Source organism: Dipodomys merriami, unplaced genomic scaffold (assembly GCF_024711535.1).
Source record: "Dipodomys merriami isolate MVZ:Mamm:240054 unplaced genomic scaffold, mDipMer1.0.p SCAF_238, whole genome shotgun sequence".
Lineage (NCBI taxonomy): Eukaryota > Metazoa > Chordata > Mammalia > Rodentia > Heteromyidae > Dipodomys > Dipodomys merriami.
Genome location: NW_027203804.1, coordinates 466,915 through 472,890, shown reverse-complemented (window position 1 = coordinate 472,890; position 5,976 = coordinate 466,915). Strand labels below are relative to the sequence as shown.

The 5,976-nt window shown below is 38.7% G+C and overlaps 1 pseudogene; it reads left to right on the top strand.

Annotated features, from left to right (window-relative positions):
• The first annotated feature begins 4,117 nt into the window (after window positions 1-4,117).
• Window positions 4,118-5,604, top strand: LOC138835425 (zinc finger protein 280D pseudogene; annotated as a pseudogene).
• Window positions 5,605-5,976: the final 372 nt, after the last annotated feature.

Sequence of the window (5,976 nt, the reverse complement as noted above, 5' to 3'; positions counted from 1 at the left end):
CGGCCTGACTTCACTACCATGCTCCCTAGGACAATGGGTGCTATTCAATACCACTTCTTGTAGTAGGAAGTCTACTTCTTGTCAGTTGTGGGGTTTTAACCCTAGGCATGGGCACTGATCTTGAGCTCCTCAGCAAAAGGCTAGTGCTCTATCACTTGAGCCCACAGCACCACTTCTGGTTTTCTGGTGGTTCTTTGGAAATAAAAGTCTCAAAGACGTTCCTGCGGGGGCTGGCTATGAACCATGATCCTCATATGTCAACGTCCAGTGTAGTTAGGATTAGAGTTCTGAGCCACCGACACAACTTAATTTTAATTCTGACTTCTCTCTCTCTCTTTTACAAAAACTGGTTGAATAGGTGCTGGAGGAGGCGGTCCAGCATCCCCATGTGGCTGGAATCCAAGGTGACCCTCTCATTATGGAGGTGGGCTGTGGGTCAGGAGCTTTCCCGCTCAGCCTGTTGAAACAGCTCCCTGAGGTAAGCCCCACTATTCCCTAGCTAGACCATGAAATTCATTGTCCATCCAGCCTTACTGGACTTATTGAATTGTATTGTTTTCTACATCATTTTCTATCACCTGACCAAACTTATGATACAGAGTTACGGAGTGAAAATGTAATGCCTTCTTAAGAAAGTCATTTAGGGCTCTGGGAATGTGGCTTCATGGTATGGTGATTGCCTAGCATGCATGAAACCCTGGGTTCAATTCCACAGTAACACAGAAAAAAGAAAAACACTAGAAGGAATGCTGTGCCTCAAGTGGAAGAGTGCTAGCCTTGAGAAAAAAAAAGCTCAGGAATAATTCCCTACCCCTGAGTTTAAGCCCCAGGACCGGCAAAACAATAAGTAAATGGAAAATAAAGAACCCATACTTGAAATATATAATTGCTACTTCCATACTGACACCTGATAATAGCCTCTAATTCATGTATTTTACTTAGGATACTGTGTTGAAAAAAGTTTTGTTCATTAAGTCACAGCAATTAATGCCAGGAATGTGCTTAGATGTCAGCTGAAGATTAATTCTGGAAATTCAAGGATACAAGGATTTTGGATCATCACTGCTAATCACAAAGTGAAAAGTAGTCTAAGTGTGATTTTGAAATCTTTTTGATCAGTTTTGGCATCAAAAATGCAGAAGGTAATTAATAGTTGTGACAGAAAATAAGGAGTAACTCCAGATGTAAGGAAAAAATGATAGTAAATAAGGTATACCAGAAACTGGTCTAGAGAACCATTTTTGGTTATTGACGAACTAGTTGTCAACTAGGCTTTTGCTCATTGCCTTTATCATTCTAAATCTCTGCGTGATAAATGTTTCTCATTTTTTTTTTTACTTCTGTGCCTTTTTTCCTCTTTTTTCTTTTTTAATTTTTTTTATTTTTTTTAATTTTAATTTTAATTTTTTGTGAACATACTGTACAGAGGGGTTACAATTACTGGACAAGATAATTAGTACATTTATCAATCATTGCAGCCTCCTCCATTGTTGACCTTTCACATCCCTTCCCATCCTCTCCCCAACCCTGAACCCGAACTCCTCCACTCTGCACCAAAGTTGTAAAGTTCGTTTTTGTCATGAAAACTTGTACTTCTCATAGTTGCATCGGGTCCAGCTGTATCCTTAAATGACTTGTTTTTCCACATCTCCTCCACAAATTATAACGACATCAAATATAATGAAAGCAGTGGTTGTACTGTGGGGGAGGGACATACAAAGCAGCAAAGATAAACTTATAAGTGAGTTAGAAACAAATGCATGAAAAAAACATTTAAATACATATCAAGGGTTCATTTTCCTAAGATCACATTATCTGACCTTTACTGCTTGACTCATACATATATTAGATATTGCAAATAAGGGAAATCATGGGACCTATGTTTCTTTGGGCTTGGCTTACTTCACTTAATACAATTTTTTCCAAGCCTTTCCATTTCCTAACAAATGGGACAATGTCATTCTTTCTGATGGAGGAATAGAATTCCATTGTGTATATATACCACATTTTCATGATCCATTCATCTACTGAGGGGCATCTGGGTTGGTTCCATATCTTAGCTATAGTAAATAATGCTACAATAAACATAGTTGTACTGTTAGCTTTAGTGTGGACTTGTTTGTGAACATTTGGGTAAATGCCCAAAAGTGGGATTGCTGGGTCATAGCAGAGCTCTATGTGAAGTCTTCAGGAACCTCCATACTGCTTTACAAAGAGGTTGAACAAGTTTACACTCCCACCAACAATGAAGTAAGGTTCCCTTCTGTCCACATCCCCTCCAGCATCTGTTGTTGTTGGAGTTCTTGATTATAGCCATTCTAACTGGTGTGAGGTGGTATCTCAATGTTGTTTTGATTTGCATTTCTTTTATGGCTAGGGAGGTTGAGCATTTCCTCATGTGCCTATTGGCCATCCTTCTTTCTTCTTCAGAGAAATTTCTTTTTAAATCTTTAGGCCACTTATTTATTGGGCAGTTGTTTCTTTGAGGATATGTTGTTGGGGGATTTAACTTTTTGAGTTCCAAGTATATTTGAGATATGAGACCCTTGTCCATTGTATGGCTAGTGAAGATCTTCTCACAATCCATGGGCTTTATATTGATCTTGCTAGCTATGTCCTTTGCGAGGCAGAAGCTCTGCAACTTCCTGCAATCACATTTGTCCAACCTTTCTTTGATTTGTTGTGTTTCCTGGTCTCTATTAAGAAAATTTCGGCCTGAGCCAAGGAGGCCTAGGATTTCTCCTATTCCATCCTGTAATGTTTTCAGAGTGTCTGCATTGACTCGGAGTTCTTTGATCCATTTGGAGTTTATTCTGGTGTAGGGTGTTATATAAGGATCTAGTTTTAATTTTCTACAAGTAGTTAACCAATTTTGCCAGCACCATTTACGGAAGAGACTGTCTTTCTTCAATCCTATTATTTTAGCACCCTTATCGAAGATTAATTGGGTATAGGTCTATAGGTTCATTTCTGGGTTTTCAATTCTATTCCATTGGTCCTGAGGTCTGTTCTTATGCCAGTAACAAGCTCTTTTGGTTACTATGGCTTTATAGTAAAGTTTGAAATTTGGTATTGTTATTCCACCAGCAGTGTTCTTTCCGTTGAGGAGTGTTTTTGCTATTTGTGGTCTTTTATTGTTCCATATGAATTTTTGGATTGCCTCTTTTATTTCCTTGAAGAATGAGGTTGGAATTTTGATCGGTATCGCATTGAATTTGTAGATACCCTTGGGAAGTATTGCCATTTTCATGATGTTAATCTTTCCAATCCAGGAGCATGGGAGGTTTTGCCATTTTCTAAGTTCTGTTTTGATTTCCTTCTTCAAGATTTTAAAGTTTTCATCATAGAGTTCCTTAACTTCTTTGGTTAAGTTAATTCCTAGGTATTTTATTTTTTGAGGTGCTATTACAAATGGAGTTACTTTCCTAATTTCATCCACACTTTTCTCATTGTTGGCATACAGAAAAGACATTGATTTTTGGGGGTTAAATTTATGCCCTACTATCTTGCCAAAGTTTTGAATCAGCTTGAGTAATTTGGGAGTGGAGTCCATGGGATTCTTTAAATACAAGATCATGTCATCTGCAAAGAGCGAGAGTTTTATTTCTTCTTTCACTATTTGGATCCCCTTTATGTTTTTGATCTTGTCTTATTGCTGTAGCTAGGCATTCTAATACTAGATTGAAGAGAATTGGAGAGAGTGGACATCCTTGTCTTGTTCCTGAGTTAAGAGGAAATGGGTTTAGTTTTTGACCATTAAGTGTAATGCTGGCTGTAGGTTTGTCATACAGAGCCTTTATTATATTGAGTAATGTTCCATGGATTCCTAATTTTTCCAAAACCTTCATCATAATCGGGTGTTGGGGCGCGCGCGCGGGGCCGCGCCAGCTTCCCTCCCCCCCACTTCCTCCCATGTCTCCCTTCCCCCTCTCCCACTTCCCATGGGTCAGGCTGCTGGCTCCACAATGGGAGCCGCCGCCGCCCCCACTGCTGCAGCTGCCGCTTGAGAGTTTTTCGCGCTCCTCCTTTTTCTCCTCCTCCTCCGCCTCCTCCTCTTTCTCCTCCTCTTTTAGGGCTCCAGTCAGGCCGAGCTGGCTCCGCTCACGAAAATTCAGACATGGCAGAACTTTTTATGGAATGTGAAGAAGAGCTAGAGCCATGGCAGAAGAAAATGTAAGAAGTTGAGGAGGATGACAATGATGAACCAATCTTTGTTGGAGAGATAGCAAGTTCAAAACCAGCAATTTCAAATATTTTGAACAGAGTTAAACCAGCTCATATTCAAGGGGAATAAAGAATGGTGTGCTCAGTCGAGGTATTTCTGCTGCATTCAAGTCTACAAGTCAACACAATACGAACCCATCAAATCCAGTTGCTGCCTTGCCAGTAAATTTTCATCCTGAATCTAGATCTTCAGATAGCTCTGTTATTGTACAGCCTTTTTCTAAACCTGGCTATTTAACAAAGTCATCCCGAGTTGTATCTAGTAATTCTTCTGAGTTACTGTTTGACTTGACCCAGAATACAGAATTACCACAGTACCAAGGGATACCAACAATTTCTGGAGCAGGTCTGAATGAAAATTTGTTTTTATCAAAACGTCCTTCTGCTTCTGAACAGTGTAAATCCAAAAAATCCCAAGCCTGGTGAAAGTGTTTCTGTAACAGATTTCTCAGCTGTATTCCCTGTAGTTAAAACTCCTTCACTGATTTCTCCCCAAGCTATGCCATCAAAAGGTGAAAATACTTCATCAAATTAATCTAAAGATGGAACGCCTTTTCCACGAGCTTGTCCAAAGTGCAATATTGATTTCAATCTTCTGGATCCTATGAAAAATCACATGCAGTATTGTTGTCCAGACATGATAAATGACTTTTTGGGACCAGATAAAACAGAAAACTCAAATACAGCAAATAAAGCTATGACTGCTGATTCAGAGAAAGGAAAATTGATCATGTTAGTTAATGACTTTTATTATGGAAAACATGAAGGAGATATCCAGGAAGAACAGAAGACTCATACAACCTTTAAATGCTTCAGTTGCTTGAAAGTTCTCAAAAATAATATTAGGTTTATGAACCACATGAAACACCACTTGGAACTTGAGAAGCAGAGCAGTGAGAGCTGGGAAAACCACACCACCTGCAAGCACTGCTACCGGCAATTTCCCACACCCTTCCAGCTGCAGTGCCACATCGAGAGTACACACACTCCTCACGACTTTTCTACCATTTGTAAAATCTGTGAATTATCATTTGAAACAGAACATGTTCTTTTACAACATATGAAGGACAATCATAAACCCGGTGAGATGCCATATATCTGCCAGGTTTGCAATTATAGATCATCATCATTTTCTGATGTAGAAACTCATTTTCGAACATCTCATGAAAACACTAAGAATTTACTTTGTCCATTTTGCCTCAAAGTTATCAAAATTGCAACACCCTATAAGCATCATTATATGAAGCATCAGAAAAAAGGAATACATCGTTGTAAAAAATGCAGACTGCAATTTTTGACCTGCAAGGAGAAAACACTTCCTACTTGATGCTATTACATTTTTTAAATAAATAAGCATTCTCTACGTGATCACTTGAGGGGTTAACTCTTTCTATAAATGTGTTTAATCACTCGAGTACTGTATTAAACATCCATAATCATTATCAGGAACTTGTGATTGAGATGAGAAAGAAATATCTAGATTTCTCGCTTCTCTTTTCCTCTTCTCCTTTTTCTAGTGAGAATTCTCAGCCTTTCTCCAAATTCTCCTATTAATAAAGAAAGAATGACACATTGTGGATATCAAGCAAAAGGCTCCAAAGCCTGAGTTTTATTGTTTCAGAAATAGATGAAATAAATCAGAGTGGCCCAAGGAAGAAGAAAAGCAAGATGTTTCCCTTTCTGGCTTCAACAATAGAGACTGAACACGACTCTAAACATCTAATAAACAATTTTCCTTAGCTAATTTTTTAA